This window comes from Apium graveolens, chromosome 3 (genome assembly GCF_009905375.1).
Source record: "Apium graveolens cultivar Ventura chromosome 3, ASM990537v1, whole genome shotgun sequence".
Lineage (NCBI taxonomy): Eukaryota > Viridiplantae > Streptophyta > Magnoliopsida > Apiales > Apiaceae > Apium > Apium graveolens.
Window position 1 is genome coordinate 75,590,737 of NC_133649.1, and position 18,917 is coordinate 75,609,653.

Below are 18,917 nucleotides of genomic sequence, written 5' to 3' on the forward strand. Positions count from 1 at the left end.
AGTACATCCTGAACATAGCCATGGGCTAACGAAGACTGCCTATGGGCAGGGTCGAGAGGTGGTGAATCTGGAGCCGCTGGGGGTGCCTCCTCAGTCTGCCTAGGCTCGGAAGTATGGGTCTCTGAGCTGTCATCATATGGGCTCCAGGATAGTGGTGGAGGGGTAGGAGCTCTGACCACCGGGAGTGAGGGTAAAGGGGTACCAGTGGACACTACCATAGCTCCGACACTCTCCTCAGCCACTGGGACCTCATCCGGGTCCTCCTCATCTGAAATAGCAACAACCTCTGTCTCTGACTCCTCTGAGGGGTCCTCCTCATCCTCCTCCATCTCAGGCTCCTCCTGATCCTCGACATCTAGCAGTGCCTCATCATGCTCACGCTCGAACATCTCAGGGTCCTCTATCTCATGTGCCTACACATTAAACGAGCTAAGTTACTATCATGATACTTATAAGGGTTCCCGTAAGGGTTTTAACTGTCAGCGCTACTTTAAGTAGTCCGACCATGAACTTCGCAAGAGTTCTTATTATCTTTGTGAGTTTATTATTATATCGTCGCATCATCTCTGAGGTTTATAACGCTTAGCTCTGATACCATTTCAGTAACACCCCCAGATCCGGGGTCGGGAATCCGGGTCGTCACGGTCTTTCTTCCCACAATATCACTTCACTTAATTATAATAAATAACTTTATGCTATGACCCCATACTAACACACACCACAACCCGTTATAGTCTCAGAGATGAAATTGAAATAAGTACAAGTCCTTGAATCCACAATTTAAAGTTATTACAACCCAAAATGATTACTTGATAAATTTACAGTTAATTGCCATTATCTGCCACAAGTTATAATTATACAATATTTGGTTCCCAAAAGTAGAATGCCTGATCTACCAATAGATCTACCTCTGCAGCTATAGCAGCTACAACATCAACGGGAAGACGCGGGACGCTTCCCACGCGCTTGCGCTGGGTCTGCTTGAGTCTGGCCATCTTTCCTAACTGTTGTTGTGTGATGAAGAAATGAAGCAAGAGTGAGCATTGCAGCTCGCAAGATGATATATAGTGTAGCCAATAATACAAGTATCTATATGGATAACTTACTAGAATCCTTTATCAAGTGTAAGGTAATTACTTACTGGATATAAGCTTAAAGGAAGATGAATTTACCAATTACTTCACTATACTTATACCATTTTTAGAAATCTACTTGAACTACTACTGTTCAAAGTATAATGAGTTTCAAAAGGTCATCCCATAGATGAGACCACAAGTTAAAACTTGAATAGATTCAATCTTTGAAATATTTTTAAAGGAAATGAAGTTACGAGATACATCATTCAATGGGAACACCATTAAAACTATTTGACCCTGTCAATGCTTCGGTAACCACCCATTCGTAGCCTTTCGATCGAAATGCTACGAGTAGTGTTGCAGAATTATCCAACTGGATGATGAACTCATTACGGGAGTTTGTCGTGCCAGGAAGACCACTTACGATGATCAGTCGCAGTAGTACAACCCCACCATTTTCTACATGTAGAGGAGAACTTGTCGGATTTACTTGTCAACCGAACACTGGACTCCTAAGGAATGGACCATCTTAGCGGAACTTCCAGGCCATTTGGGCCAATATAATTAGGCTGGGCCGACGCCACTCGACCACTTACGCCACTCCTAGTTCAGATGAAATCCATGACTCTGAAACGTAAAGCTCGTCCCCACTTTCCCCAAATAGAAACTTGTTGATACGGCTCCACCAAGAAGTCGTATCTAGTTGGAAAGGAAAACTCACCGATATTTCCCAGGCGATGCCTGTTAATGGATTAACTTGTTCCAAGAATTTTACTTCCCGAGTATTGGGTAAGTAATCAAAACTCTTTTATCAAAATAGCAACCTGGTTGCGAATATAAAACACACCACAGAGCCGGAACCCTCAGGTTTTGAGCGAATATTTAAATCCCCTTTGAAAGGAAGATTTTAAATATATAAAAAAATGAGTTTTGAGGTCCGCTCTAACTTTTAAAATCATTTTGAAGGCTCGCAAACATTTTTAAGAATGTTTGGAGTAAAGCTGATTTAATGAAATAAATCAGTCCCGATTTATTAGAAAATATCCGAATATTATTATTTAAATAATATTCTCTTAAAGAATAATCTTTATAAAAATAATTGAAGTAGAAGTTGTAAAACTTATACTTGAAATGAATATTAAATAACCAAAGATATACTTATACTAAAATAATATCTTTATTTGAATAATCAAAAGTAAGTTTGATCATCGACACATTATTCTTTAATAAAATAAAGAATATTATTTAATAAATAATCGGAGTCATAAGTCCTCAAATGAATATTCAATAATAATATTCATAAATAAATTAAGCGGAGTCATAAGTCCTCGAATGAATATTTAAAATAATATTCATTAATAAATTAAACGGAGTCATATGTCCTCGAATGAATATTCAAAATAATATTCATTAATAAAATAAAGTTATCGAGTGAACCTTATTTGATTCATAGTTTTAAAAACTATTCCTGTATATATATATATATATATATATATATATATATATATATATATATATATATTATACTCGGGAGCATCGACTCCCGGTTTTAGAAAAATGTTCACCTTTGGGTCCCCTATACTAAGGGTATATGCAAATTACCGCTTATCTCTAGCATAGGTATTATCAACTGAATCAGCAGATATATGTATCAAGAATACGAAACAGGCATGCATATATACCATATCACATGCTACAATATATCGCAAGAATTTGCTAAATAACCATTATGCATCTATCACAAGATAATGCATGTACAAATGTATACATCACAACAACAGTATAACGGATAGAAAACTTGCCTGAGCGACTGGGGGTTACAAATGGCTTGGGACGAGTCTGGTAACCTATAAACAACATATAAGTTGGAATTAAACCAAAGTCACTTATAAATCTATACTTTAACCAATTTAGACTCTAACGCTCGCTTTGCGCTTACTGATTCTCTTAAGTCGCTCGAGTACCCTCGGCTCCACCATTTTTAATAAATTAACCATTACGAGTTTTAAGGCGATTCTTTCGCGAGTGTCTTACCAACTGCCTAATACACTTTACATAATTGTTTCATACTCCAATTAGTCCTTTTAGGTCTTTAACTTATGTTTCAAAGTAAGGTGAGGGGTAATGGTTCGTTTGCGAAATGTCGTTACTTAAAACGGTCGTTTCTCCTAAACCGTACATCAGAATCAAACGAACTACATATCAAAACGAAGCTCGTAACATGAACTATCTAATCATGGAAATGGTCAAAACCTAGCAGTGAGTTCACGGGTCCTAATGTTAAGAACAAAAACAGCCTAAAGTAAATCGGACATTACGACGGTTATGTTTACGCGATTACCCAAATTTAAACCACTCCAAAGCATCTCACAATCAACTCACAATCAACATCCCAACCAAACTCCATCCATACTTCATCATAACAGCCCCAACAACTCCACATTATCAATTTATACTATTCTTAAACATGAATTTAAACTACACTTAAGTTCATTAATCAACAATCCAAGAATTACCACTCCAAAAACTTCACAAAACCAACTAATCTCTACATTCACAACAAACAAGCCTCTCATGAATTATAACAAAAAAACTGAACCTAATTACTCAAATAAAGTTAGGGTTTGGAGGGGTTATACCTTCCTTGGAGAGTGGAGAATCAAGTAACTAGCTTGGAATCACCCTTAAAAGTCCTTATCCAAGCTTAATCTAAACAAAAACTCAAGAACAAAAATTTTAGTTCTAGAAAAATACTATTCACCATCTTCTTCCATGATTTTTAGGAAGAGATTGTGAATGATTTAGGAGCTCAAACTTGTAGGATAGCTATATCTATGCATAAGGAGTCTTGGATAATTACCTTGCTAATTAACAAAGCTTGGAACTAGGATTTTGATTTTTCTTTCTTCGGAAAAGAAGAAAAACCGAGAACTTTGATGAAGAAGATGAAATAATTTTGTGTTTTTGGTGAAAATGAAATGTTTTGGCTTGGTTGGTCGACATTTTGATTTGTTTTGTTTTGTTTTATTACCTTTTACCGTGGTAACTTTTGTGTGGTTCTAATTCAACCAACAACACACTTTGCTTGGTCATGCTTATGTCACCATGTGATGTCACCCTCCCACCTTTGTCCTCTTCTTATTGGTTTGATGACATCATCCCCACTAACCTCTTTTATTAGCTTTTAATTATTTGGCTAATGACCGCTGATCTGTTATACGGTTCGCTTAACTTTCGTTTTCGTTTATCGTTTGAGGGATCATACCCGGGATCTTATTACTTAGGTTCCCTTAACCTTTCTCAATACATTATATTTCTTTTATGATCCTCTCTTAAAATCCTTGAATTTAAATTCTTTTTATCCTGTTACCTTATACTCAATTCTTTCGATATCTGGTGGATTTTTGGGAAAAATCAAAAGGTTAAAATTTGGATTCTGACGATCTTTACATACACTTATATATCATAAAGAGTACTATTACGATCTCAGAATAACAAAAAAAGAATCCCTACATAGTGTGGCATGGAAAGTTTTCTTATTCAGCAATATCAGCAAAAACACTATTCATAAGGGTTACAAAAAGTTCAAAATTTTGGGGTTATTATAGTTAATGAACTTGAATATGCTGAGAGAAGTGTTATAAGAAATTATCTCAGAACAACAACTGATATCAAAAAGATCAGAAATTGAATCCAAGTCAAAGATCTACAACTACTTAAATTCTGAAAGTGTATACAGACTAAAGCTGTTATCGGAAGTTTAAGATGGTAAAGCTATAAGGACTGTAAGTTGTAGTTATCTAGTCAAATTCTCATGCATTTGTACTTAATATTTTTGACATCATCAAATATCTGTTGAACTTGTATATTATGCTAATTTACAAGTTGGGGGAGATTGTTAGATATATTTGTGATGTCATGGCTAATATGATTTGTGTTTAAGTTTTCAGATCTTACTTAACAGGACAAATCAATACTTAACTGGAAATCAGCACTTATACTGAAGACAGAACTTAAGATATCAGAACTTAAGTTATCAGAACTTAAGTTATCAGAAGATATTTATCAGGAGATAATATCAGGACTTAAGGTGACTTTCAGATAAGGCGGGCGGCTGATTGAAAGGAAAGAAGATCGAGACTAAGACAAGAAAAAATATGCATGAAGAAAGAATTCTATGAAGAATAGAATACTTGGAAGAAAAGATAACTAGTTGATATATTTTAGGAAGCATAATTATATTACATAACAATTAGAATATTATCTTGTAACTGTGTAGTATATAAACACAGGCATAGGGTTTACACTATAAGTGTTATCTTAATCGAAGTTATTATTCTTTGTAACCCTAGCAGCTCTCGTGATAATTTGTTCATCACTGAGAGAGGACAGTTTCATATTGTAATAGAGTTTATTTTGTTGAATAAAATCTGTGTTCTGTTACGTGTGTTCTTTAATTCGATTTGATTGTAGTACACACTGTATTCAACCCCCTTCTACAGTGTGTGTGACCTAACAATAAATGTTTATAGTTGACGAACATTGATGTATTTATAAAATCAATTGTGCAGGAATTGTAGCATTTAAAATGATCTTAGTTTGAGAGAAAATACTATCGTAATTCCCTGTTTTTTTATATTGGGCTCTTTATGACAAATCATATTCAATCAACAAGATATGGAAAATTGACCAAAATGATTGAAGTTGAGAATAATTATTAATAGTGATGATAATTAAATATTTCACACCATGGTGTGTGTTAGTTTATAACAGTAATGAAAATTTGGTAATCGGAACATCAAGAATTAACAGTGCTACGACTGTACAAAAAGTGTTAGTAAAATTTGTAGAAAAAAAATAAGTTATAACAAACAATAAAAGTTGTATTTGAATGTGCGTAAACAACATAATGGGTGAATAAAATGGAAATAAGAGTAAACAAATAAGGAGAATGTTAGATATTGAGTGTAGTGAAATTTAACACAGAGGGGGGGGGGTGTTTTTTTGAATTTTAATTAACTTGAAAGTGTTTGGCTTATAATTGAACAAAACATATATGAACTTGTAGTGAGAAAATGTTTAACTGAATAAACACAAATAAATTATCAAAAACTCACTTGATTGTATTAATCAAATTTGTTTTACTATAAATCCGTGTTCTTAGAAATAAGAACTCAGCTACAAATCTTGAGAGAGAATCCAAGATATTTTCTAGATCCGTTTGATACTTCTAAACTTAGGACCTGTGCATATTTTATAGACCAACAATACGAGTTTACAAAATTTGCACTAAAATGTACTAACACAGTTTCTAAAACTATCTTGTCTATTTCCAGTGTTAGCAAATCTGTGCAGAATCTTGTAGGTCTGTGACCCTCCTTTGTCCAGTTAATCTTGGCCCTTCATCTTGAATTCTTCAAACTGCATTTGTAGTCTTTCCAATTCAGTGATAGAACTGTTTGTTGACTGATAATCTTGAATATTGAATTTGTCTGCATTCTGAATTATGAGATAGTTTGTTGAGATCTTTTTTGTTCTATAGAGATGTCACATATCGATAAGTATAATGACTTACAGATATATCTTGAGTTCTCTACATGTGTCTTTGACTTGTTTAGGTCTTCAGTTCTCTACATGTAGAATGACTTGTCGATATCTCCAGTTCTCTACATAGGCTTTTGACTTATCGATATCTCTAGTTCTCTACATGAAGATTTGCTTTGTTGATATCTTTAGATCTCTACATGAAGAAATAAATTGTCGATATCTCTAGTTCTCTACATGTTCTTTTTGACTTGTCGATATCTGAGATCTCTACATGCATATTGACTTATCGATATCTCCTGGGGCTTATCTATAAGTCATTTTGGACTTCTCGACAGACTTCTCAATATCCCTTGATCTGTGACTAGTCGATATATGACTTAGAACATTTTTTTTCTAGAATAACATTTTTCAAATCCAAGCTGCTACACTACTCTCTGAGGCATAATCATGATTTGATCTTCTTCCATAGTTTATTTATTAGCTTGAAGCTGTTCACTGAAAAATCCTCCAGTCTAATCTACTTAACATTTTTATAGACTCAAGTAATACAATTACAGAATACAAGAATTTGTGACTTAGACTTGTTACGTACAGGCATGTCTTGCACAATAATCTCCCCCAATTTGTGTGAAGATTACTTGTTACAAATTCATGCCCGATAACAAGACTAATCCCAAGATAAAATCAAATAAAGTAGACAAACTTACAAAGTACAATTTTCATATATTCTTGCAATTACATTTGGAATTGAGTTTGCATGACTATCTGAACTTCTCATAACCAGGTTCTTTACTAATTAGATCCTTGAGTTTGACTAAAATTTCAAGTTCTTCAATTATCTCAGTTCCTTTTAGAGCTTCCACCAATTTGAGCCATTCTTCCAATGAGTAACTGTTAGATATATTTGTGATGTCATGTCTAATCTGATTTGTTTAGTTTCAGAACTTATTATCAGAAATTAACTGGAAATCAGAACTTACTGAAGACAGGAAGTTATCAGAACTTAAGCCATCATGACTTGCATCAGTACTTAAGTGCGAATACACTTCAGGGATGAAAAGCGACTAATTTACAGGAGAGGATCTGGATTAAACAAAATAAGATATGCTTGGAGAGTTGTATAGCTAAAGGACTACAATAGATAATCTCTGATTGATGTATTTTAGGAAATAGAACATATTATATCAATTAGGAGATTTCTTGTAATTGTGTAGTATATAAACACATATTAGGGTTTACACTATAAGTGTTATCATTCACGAGAATATTATTTATTGTAACCCTAGCAGCTCTTAGCGATATCATACATCACTGAGAGAGTAGATTAAACCTACTGTAACAGGGTTTGATATATTGAATAAACTTGTTTTCTGTTACATACTTGTGTTTATAATCAAATTGATTATGGATACTATATTCAACCCCCTTCTATAATATCATTAAGGCCTAACAGTAACTGTCAATCAGGCTGATCATGTACCTTTATAATATGCGAGTCTTTATATTTAGAAATACACCATTTGCAGACACCCTGCTCAACCCCTTTGCATTCAATTCATTAGACCTTTGCTCAAACATTTCAATCTCCTTAGCATATTTTCTTTCACTTTCCTCCCCTTTAGCCTTTTTCCTTGCATGCCTTATATTTTTCTCTCTCAACCTCTCAGCCAACATAGCCTTCCTCATCCTTGTAAACGAGTTCCTTGTATTCATCGAACTTATTACTCTCTCCAATTATACAGTTGAAAACGTCTCAATAACTTCGCTATTTAGCAAAATGAAGGTGTCATCTTTGTAGTAGATCCTGACTTCTCTTAAAGTAACAACACATACTTTGACTAGCTTCTCAGCTAACTGTGTGTGATAATCATTATGATATGCTTTCAGAAATTGGTAGAAAGTTATCTTGATTGAAATAATTCCAAAGTGCACCAGCTTCAGTTTTGAATTTTTCTTGGCTTTCTTCCTGCAGTCTTGAAGTGAGTTCTACTTAGAAGTTTGAATGAAGGTGGTTTAGATATTTTCTTTAGTGAGGTTTGGCTAGATGTGATTGAGATTTTGAGTAGAGAGTTTGTAGTTGGCTTGAATAGGTACTTGGGCTTAAGGGTTTGGATAGTTTGAGATTGTGTTTGGATGAGTTTTTATGTTCGGGTTGGTAGAGATTTTTGATATTTGGATTTCTGGTGCTGTCTGTATCTTCTTCCCTTCATCTCCATCTTTCTTCTTTTTCTTGCCTTTATCCTTCCCTTTATTCTCTTCTTTACTCTTCTTTTTGTCATCCACCTTGCTACCACTTGTTTTACTAGAATGACTTGGATTTGAGCTAGAAGATTTATGCTCATTTTTCTTCTACTCATCATCATTCAAATCATCTTTTGTATTGATCTGAGTTCTAGGTAGCATGACTTCAACATTCTTGAAGTACTTAGCAATAATCTTCAACATCTACAAATCTTCAAATGTCTTGATTTTCTTTTTCTTTAAATCAGTTTCCAAGATCATCAACAACTTTTTGTTCCCCATGATATAGTGTTTGGGAATTTGGAAGTGATTGCACCTTTTGGTGTTAGGATAAATGTAGGCCACTCCCTTGCTTGACTGTAGGTAGGCTTCATGAAATGCACCTACTTGACCCCTTTAAGCTCAGTAAGCAGGAGAGTGTCCTCTGGAATCACCATATTCACCTTTTTGATAAGATGTCTAGCTCAAATGCTCTTCTTAATTATAAGAAAGAAAGAGACACATGCATACATCTGTTCACCCCTGAGTCATTGACATTGACAATCACCCTATTTTCCATGCAGCTTTTTCTAGTCACCAACACCACTCTCAGAAAATTGATATTTTTATCCACAACCTTCTTTTATGTAAAATGGTTGAAATTTAGATTGACTCTAAGGGCTTCTAGAAGTTCATCAAATTCCTTGTCAAGGCAAGGTCCCTCAGATGCCATCTTGAGTCTATCCAAAATAACATCATCTTTACTTTGACTTGAAATTTTGCTGGATTTTAGCTTGAACTCCATCTCCCCCTTAGTCTTGATAACAGGCATAGTTGAAGGTTGAGGGATTCGGGTCCTTACTTGTTGGGGTATTTCCTGATGGGGCGCATTCAAGGCACCCATAATAGCTCCCAGTGATACTGAATTTTGCATCTATAAGTATTTGTGGGAGTCTATAAGGGACTTGATATCCTGTTGTTGACTTTGAAGAAGAGAGGTAAGTTGTGAGACTTGATTTGACAATGATGTGTTGGAGGCTTGGAGATCTGTTGCTGTTGAAGAGACTAAATTTATAAATTTGTTGGAGTAGAAAGAGCTGGCTGTGAGCTTGATGCGAAATAAGTGCCAAGTGAGTTCTGTACTGCAGTCCTTATCTCCTCTATACCCAAATCAGAAGGCTCATATCTAGCAGACTATAACTGATCCAATTTGACCCTTGTGTCATTGTTGTTGGTGATTTGTGTGTAGATCACATCATGCAAAGCTATAAATGATTCCCTAAGCTTCTTGATGCTGTCTTCAGCTGGTGTAAGAGAGAGAGAGATTGGAGCTTATCTGAGAATCTTATGTACTTGGTCTTCATGTCATTTAGAGTTGACATCAATTCAGCTATTCTGTTGTTCACTATTTCCTTGACTTGACTTTGATGTCCATCCAGATTCCTTTTAATGGCCTTTTTAATGAAGTTGAAATTCTTGAGTTGAGCCTTGTAGATCTCTGTAATGGCATCATATACTTGTTGGGGAGTGAGTACCTTGGAATTACTTCCAAGTATGGTTAGGTACTCCTCCCTGAATTTTCCAATGCTTCCTCCATATTGATGGAATATGATTTGGAGAGCCAAACATCTATATTTTCATCTATATCAGCTTCATCCATAATCTCCTCCTGCTGTTTCTCTACCTCTTCCCTATAAGTGAGAAAGATTGCATGGTAATCTTGATTTAACATATTGGAGGTGATCAGTTGCTGAGCAATATTTGCAAAACCTTCTATCTAATCTACCAACATTTCATCCACTGTTTGGGTTGGTGTTTGAGAGTCTTGCAACCATTGGGATAAGATGTGTGGTGAGTATGTAGAGGTTGAGGGTTAGTTTGAAGTGTTTGAGGTTGATGGAATAGAGGTTGAAACTATACCTATAACAGGTGTCACAGTTGAACTCACAGTGGGAACTGTGGTTATGACAATATGTTGTTCACTAGTAGAGTGAACCTCCATTGGAATTGGAGTGGATTTGACCAGGTTACTGTCATGTACCATGGCCTCAAACCCTTGTCCCTCTTGCAAGAGACTGGCACTTGAATGTGCTTGTGTACTTGCCTCATGTTAGGAATATGTTGTAGTCTTGATGATAATTTACAAAAATATCTTAAGTAGATTTATTTATTTTCTTTTATAGCCTTCAACGGATAACCTCCTATACGTTGAAGGAGTAACTTATATTAATAAATATGTAGCATATTCTGTAAAATAGAATAGCTGAAGGATTTGGTAGTAATTGTAGTTTCTAAGTCATGTTGGCTACTAGCAAGATATGCAAAATAGGTGGGCTAAGTGTAAATATAAAAGGCCTTGTAATTTTGTATATGTGAAAGTGTATCAACTGCTAAGGAAACAACTTCAACTGCTAATATACAAATCTTCAACGAATGATTCTACAAGCTTAGCGGATAACTCATATTCCCTCAATGGATAAGCCAGTCAAGCCTTCACCGGATAACATATAAAGTTGTCAACGAATATTATCGAGAAAGCTTCAACGGATGACACCATTATAGTGTCAAAGGATAACATCTAAAAAGCTTCAATAGGTAATCAACCAGATAGCAGTTGATAGGGACTTAAAAGAAGCTGACAGAGTCACATGGATTGATAGTGCATAAAAGGAATGTGACAGCCTGATTGCAGGTGTTTGAAGAAAATGAAGCAATTCTATTTCTATGCAAGATAAACTCGTTCAAAGATGCTGGATCTAGCTTGGATTGCACTGAATAGAGAAATGAAGAAACATGTGAATGGACCTAGCTGATAGAAATATATTTTTGTCTTATTGTACGTGTAACTTGGTGAATATATAAACCAAGTGTAGCAAGTAACTTAGAACTAACAAACCAAATAGAACAACAAGTAGAAAGTAAGCTGTATCTTTAGTACTCTCAAGTTCTAAGTTCAAAGATTACTTGTAAGCAACTGTGTGCATTCTTGTATCACATAGATTTCTTCAATATATACATCTCTGGTGGAAAGACAAATCCACCAGAAAGTTTTTAAACTTGTGTTTATTTACTTTGTGTTAGTTGAATACTTTTCAAGTCTTATTTTCACTCTTGCATATTCAAAACAGAGTTGTATATTTAAGAAAAAATTGTTCAAAAAATAAAAAAAACCAGAATTTCATTCAACCTCCCTTCTGTAATTCTGTTGTTGTATTGTTAGGAAATAACAATTGGTATCAGAGCAAGCTCTTAACATACAAAGAGTTTAAAGATCAAAGCAATCAAACAACATAAGCAGGAAGGATGTTGGAGTAAAGATTCCAATTCTGGACAAAGACAACTATCATAACTTAAAAGTGAAGATACACCTTCATCTATTCTCTCAAGATGAAATCTATGTCAACTGCATAGAGAATGGACCTCATGTTCCTCGAAGAACTGCAACAGAAGCTGGTGAATCTACTAAAAATGAACAAACTGTTCCAAAGCCCAAATCAGAATGGACTGATGAAGATATTGAAGCAGTGCATAAAGAAAAAAAAGGCTATGAACATATTGTTCAGTGGTCTTGATCAAGACATGTTTGAAAATGTCATAAATTGCAAAACTGCTATGTTAGGTCACACAACACTGTAAAAGGGGGTTGAATACAGTGTTATTATAATCAAATCGATCTTGAACACAAGTAATAGTAAATAGATATATTCAATATAATAAACTCTGTTACAATGGAACTGTCCTCTCTCAGTGATGAACAAATATCACTAAGAGCTGCTAGGTTACAATGTATAATCTTCTCGATAATGATAACACATATAGTGTAAACCCGAAGTCTGTGTTTATATAGTACATAATTACAAGATAACTTCTAATCGATATGGAATATAATTCTATCTCCTAATTATCAATCAGATATCTTCTACAAGTCTTCCAGTCTTCTAACTCTTTCTGTGCATATCTTCTTTTATTTTAGTATCGATCTTCTATTGTAAATCAACTTCCTTCCTTAATTGTAAGTCCTCCCGCACTTAAGTTCTGATATGACCTTAAGTTCTGATATGAAGTTCTGACTTCCAGTAAGTCCTGATTCCAGTAAGTCCTGATTTGTCATGTTGTTAAGTTCTGAAAACTAAACACAAATCATATTAGACATGACATCTCAAATATATCCAACAATCCCCCCCAACTTGTAAATTATGCAAAATATACAAGTCAATAGATTTGATGATGTCAAAAACATTTAAGTACAAATGCAATAAGAGTTTAACTAGATAACTAACTACAACTTAAAGTCCTTGTAGCTTTTACCAATCTCACTGAGTAAATCTGAATCCATAATGATTTTTGACAAAGTATGATATCAGCTTTTCTTCTTTAATCCTCAGGACTTGAGAGAGTGTAGTCTTGACTTGCTTCATCTCTTCATTCTGACTTCCAATCTGATAGATTGCAGTCCTTAAAGCAGATATATGATTTCTTTCTAAACCATCATTCAGTCTTATTAGCGTAGGATGAAAAGAATCTTCATTGTAGCACATACATTTCTTCTTCAGTATCTCTTCAAGCTTAGCATAATTCTTCTTCATTGGAATTTCACTTCCATCATCTTCAACAATATTAGGAATGAATTCTGTAACTCTTGAACCAGAAATTCTTGCTTTATCTCTGATGGTCTTCAATATGAACTTTGACCATTTCCTGGTAATATCAGACTTTACCTCTAAAAGGTAATGAAAGAATTGAAGTTCTTTCAGTGATTTGTTTAGCACATCTGATTCTGTCATTTGATATGTCCTTCCATCTTCAAGAAATAGAATAAGATTTCCTTTCACATTGTGCTTGTTATGAGCATCCAGTACAACTTGAATAGAAATAACCTTATTAAGATGTTTCTGTGTAACATTTTCAAGCGGTCTGTCAGTCAATAAAAATGGATCTCTAGTAGCAACTCCAACTCCTGTTTTAATCTTTGCTTCATCAGAACCTAGTACATCCTTGTCTTTTGGTTCTCTAGCATTTAACCCAATAGTCATGAAAGTAGACAACAATTGTCTTTGCTTTGGATCTGATGGTTTAACATTTTTCCATAGAAATTATCAGCTACTTCCATTTTGTCTAAATCAACTTGAGCACTGTCAGAGGTTGACTTGATGACTTTATCAGAACTTGTTGTTTCAGTTATAGCTTGCTGTTCTTGACTCTGAACAACTTGAGCCTTGTCAGAGGTTGTCTTTGATTCTTCAGAAATCTTCTTTCTTTTCAGAGTTTGAACATCTTTATCTTCAACAAGAATATCATCAGTACTTTGAACCATTTTGCACACTGGCTTTATCAGAATTTGAGGAATTTTCATCTCCAGTGGCTTGATTGGTTCATCAACTTTTCCTTTACCTTTGTCTTTGGGATCAATCTCAGTATGTGATCTAGTCTTGGCTTTAGATGCCTCAGTTTGTGACTTCTCCTTGATCACAATGCCTTTTTCCTTAGGCATTGGAGGTTTCTTTGCAATAGAAGCTTTTGGCTTTAGATTTTTCTTTTCAGATTTAAATCTAGCTTCTTCCTCCTTGAGATTTTCTAAATCCATTCCTGGATTATGTTTCATAAACAATCTTCTAGCAATTTCTTCATCAAGTGTCTGAATCTTGGGATCCTTGTAGTAGACAGTAGTCTGCTTTCCCTTGAGCTTCAGAGTTTGCATGAACTTTTGAGAATCTTGACTTCCACCTTGTATCAGAACATCAGGCGTTATCAGACTTTGCTCATCAGAACTTGATATCAGATTTTGAGTTTCAGTACTTGCTATTAGATTTTGAGTTTGAGCAGCTTCAGAACTTGCCTTCTTTTGAGTAGAAGATTTGCTTGCATCAGTACTTAGTTTCCTTGAAGAAACCTTGCTGCTCTGCCCTTTACTTTGATCTTGACCTCCACCCTTGCTAGGGTTTCCCTGGTCATCAGCTTCATCATCTTTTTTCTTCAGAAATTGATCATTTGAGCATTTGGACTTAACTATCTTCTCCCCCTTTTTGGCATCATTTGATAGTAGGAGTGAGAGAAGAAGTTCTACTGAAGATTGAATATCATTCAATTGAGCCTATTGAGAAGCTTGATTTTCCGAACCTCAGAAATTTGGGCCTGTTGCTTCTCTTGAGTTTTCTCAATTGCTTCTACCTTTTCAGAAATAGGTCGGATAAACCTCTTTTTGTCAAGCTTGGTCTCCATTTCTAGCTTATCAGTTTTTTCTAGAAGCTTATCAACCATATCTTGAGTTTCACAGTGTAGACCTAGAAGATTCTTGGTAGATAGAGCAGTGATCTTGAGCTGTGTCTTGACATCAGAATTTATCACAAGCTCATCAGCTTTAGCAATGTGCTCTGTCAGAACTTTAGAGCTTGGAATGAAATCAGTTTCATTCCACTTCTTGGTCCACTCTACACCTCTGTGAGTATCCTCCCAAGGAACAAGTGTAGCTTGCTTTACAAACTTCTTAACCAATGCTTCCTTTCCCAGAATGGGAGCTGGAGTATCAACAGAAACACTGTCTTCAAAACTTGAAGAAGATTCATCATGTTCTGACAGCACTACAGTGTGTGATGCAACTGGAGATTCAGCAACAACTTCATCTAAATTCTGAGCATCAGAATTTATCTCCAGATTTGGTGTAGATGGTATCTCAGCATCAGCATTTAAGATAGGAGAATGAGTTGGAGATTGCTGAGTTTCTGTTGGTGGAGCTTCCAGATGAAGAACATTGGGTATATTCAGATTATGAATATCTATTTCAGAATTTGTAGCTTGTTCTTCAGCATCATCTGTAGCTTTAATAGGAGAGATGGGAGGTGTTACCACTGTATCAATAACAGTGTCTTGGTTTTTAGTTGTAGGTGGCAGAGATTCAATGATAATTGACTCTTTTGAGATCAGAGATTCCTGATCTCCTTCCTCAGCTTAAGTTGTATCCTCAGATATAAGCTTAGCATTATACCTCTTGGCCCTCATTTTCTTCAATCTCCTTGCCAATGAAGGAGTTGCTTTAGCAGCAAAATTTACTGATCTATTTCTCTTCAAAGTATCAGAACTTTGAGATGCAATTTCTTTCTGAGAAGTATCATTCTTAGCTTCAACTGTCACAGGTTCTGATGCATGAACTCGTGCTTCCTCTTCACTATCAGATTCATCCCTGAGAATCATTTTTCTTCTCTTTTATGGAGGCTGAGGAACAGACTTTGTCCTTTTTGTCCTAGAAGGTAAAGGTCTGATAGTATGTGCTGATGGTTGAGGTTGAGATGTTTGTGATGGTTTGAAATATGTCCTGATGGTAGGATGTGGTTATGATTAAGAAGTGGTTGGTTGTGTAGTGGTTGGAGGTTCTGATGGTTGAGGTTCGGATGGTTGGACATCAGGATATAGTGCAGTGTATATAACCGGATCATAGTTTATTAAGGCTTGTTTGACTGAAAAGGGAATTTGTAGGGGTCTCAACATAGCCTTCTTATTATCAGTAGATAATAAGTCATTAAAAGCTCTTTTAGCTAGTCTGAATGGTGAAATGGACTCACTAGCTAATTGGGGCTTATCAGAACAACAAAAACTATAAATAAGCTGACATAATCTAGCAAAGTAAACTGTATTCCTATCTTCTGTCATCCTATCCCCAATAAAGCCTAAAATAGCACTTGCATAATCAAAATCAGTTTGATTAATGAGAGCATACCCGATTTGTTGACTGAGAATTGGGATTGCATCAAAATTAGAACATTTATTTGCAAAAGCCTTTATGATGTAGTCAAAGAAGAAACTCCATTCCCTCCTTATATTGGATCTCTTCAATTGACTCAGCTTTGCCAATGTCTTTTCATACCCCAGACTGGCCATTAGCTGTTGAAGAACTGGCTCCTCAATAGTTGTATAAGTGCAGTTTTCAGGAAATTGCAGTGCTTGGCGTACTGTTGCCACCGTCACTACATGCTCATCCTACCATGTTGAAAAGATGATACTTGAGGACCCATGATCACCACCATCATAATATGCGCCACTTCTCCAAAACTCCAGCACTTGAGTTCCAGAGATTATTTCAGGTTGGGTCAAAGCATACCCAATATCAGAGTGAGCAATGAAGTCCTGAATAAAGTGAAGTTCCGATGGAGCTTCATCCTTGCTAAGAATGGCCAAGTAATTGTTGGGGATAAACTTCTCTCCATTGAAAATAATGTCTTTTGGTGCCATTTCTGTAAGAAATAAGTGAGAAAATATATTGTGCATAAGGTGTTTGATAAAAGTCCTATATGAAAAAGTTTCAGAGAATATTGGAGAGAGAGAGAGAATAAGAGAGATTAAGAATAAAAAAGTAGATAAAATATTAGAAAATCTTTTAACTCCCATACATATACTCTCTCCACTAAACAATGCTTTTTAGAAGTAAAACTGACACATGTACACCTGTCAGGCAGTAAATAGTTAAAGCAGAGTTAGTGGGCACGAGAAATAAGCAATAATTAACGTGCACATGCAGTTTTTCAAGACAAACACGTTTACCACTAACCCAAATGACTGTGACTGTTTTTATCTCACCTAATTATATTCAGATTAAATATGACTATTTTAGTATTTACCATAAATATGTCAAGTAAAGAATAATGCCACGTAAGCATCAGAGTTTCCATCAGGATTTAATATCAGTACTTGACTATTATCAGATTTTAACAGTCATCAGAATATGGCTTATCAACTCAAAAAATGAATATCTTTTTCTGTGATTCTTTATACAAATACTGACTTGATTCTTCAGAGTTTAATCATCAGAACTTCCATCAGAACTTGTCCTTAGAATTTATGCAAATGACACTTAACTGTTTGTCAGAAATAACTTAATCACCACAGTAATTTTCATCATTCATATGGAGTGAGAGTGTGTGCATTAGCAGAATATCAGATAAAGATTAAAGTCTGATAAACTTCAGTACATCTTAGAAATAAGGCATAACTAAGAAAAGTGCTTAAAATCTGTCATTAATAATGAAGTCTACTATAGGATAAATTTGTGCATGAGTCCACCTCCACTATTTGTGCTTATTTTATGCATCTTTTAGAATTCTTTTTCATAGTGGCTCCTCAGTGTAAGTGAGTCACAACTGCTTATCAAAATTTATGCTATTATCAGAGTATTTTTCCAGTAATCAGAGAATGTTAAAAGTCACCAAGAAAAATTTATTTGCTTTTCTAATTTATATTACTTAATACCAGCAATGCACTTGGATCTTCCCTTCCACATATTTACTCTAGATCTCAAAGGAGTACCCGACTTTAATTTTCTTTTCTTTTCTTTTTCTTCAGATAAGTGAGGCTTATCAATATTTAGTTCATCCTTAAGATTTACTGACATCGGAATTTGACAGATAAGAGGCAAGAATCTAGTTTGTGACTTAGTAATAAGATACACAAAGTAAATTTGACTAAGCTCAAAATCAGAATTTGCTTGTGTTAATGAATTTCCACGTAAACAACTAATTCAGGCATGGGATTTCTAGTATGTCAAAGACTACTAGGTCAGCATCTAGCACGGTATCCTCATTGGATTGAATAGTCACAGAACATTCAAATCACTATAAAAGTATATTGATCCACATCAGATAACAATCAGTATTTAATGTATTTCAATTTAAGTACAGATTACATGAAGATAAGACAATCTGTAAACACTGATCATAAAGTATGATGTATGAGAACAAAAACTAAGCAGATTTAGAGAAAGAACCTAAAACTATTCCAAGTTCATTTACCAGTCTTGTAAAAGTAGCTTCACATAGTGGTTTTGTGAAGATATATGCTAGTTGTTGATCCGTTGGAACAAAATGCAATTCCACTGTACCTTCCATCACATGTCCCCTTATGAAATGGTACCTAATGCTGATGTGCTTTGTCATTGAGTTTGAACTGGATTACCTGTCATAGCAATAGCACTTTGATTATCATAGTAAATAGGTATTTTAGAAAATTCTAACCCATAATCCAGTAACTGATTCTTCATCCAAAAAATCTTTGCACAACAGCTTCCTGCAACAATATATTCTGCTTCTG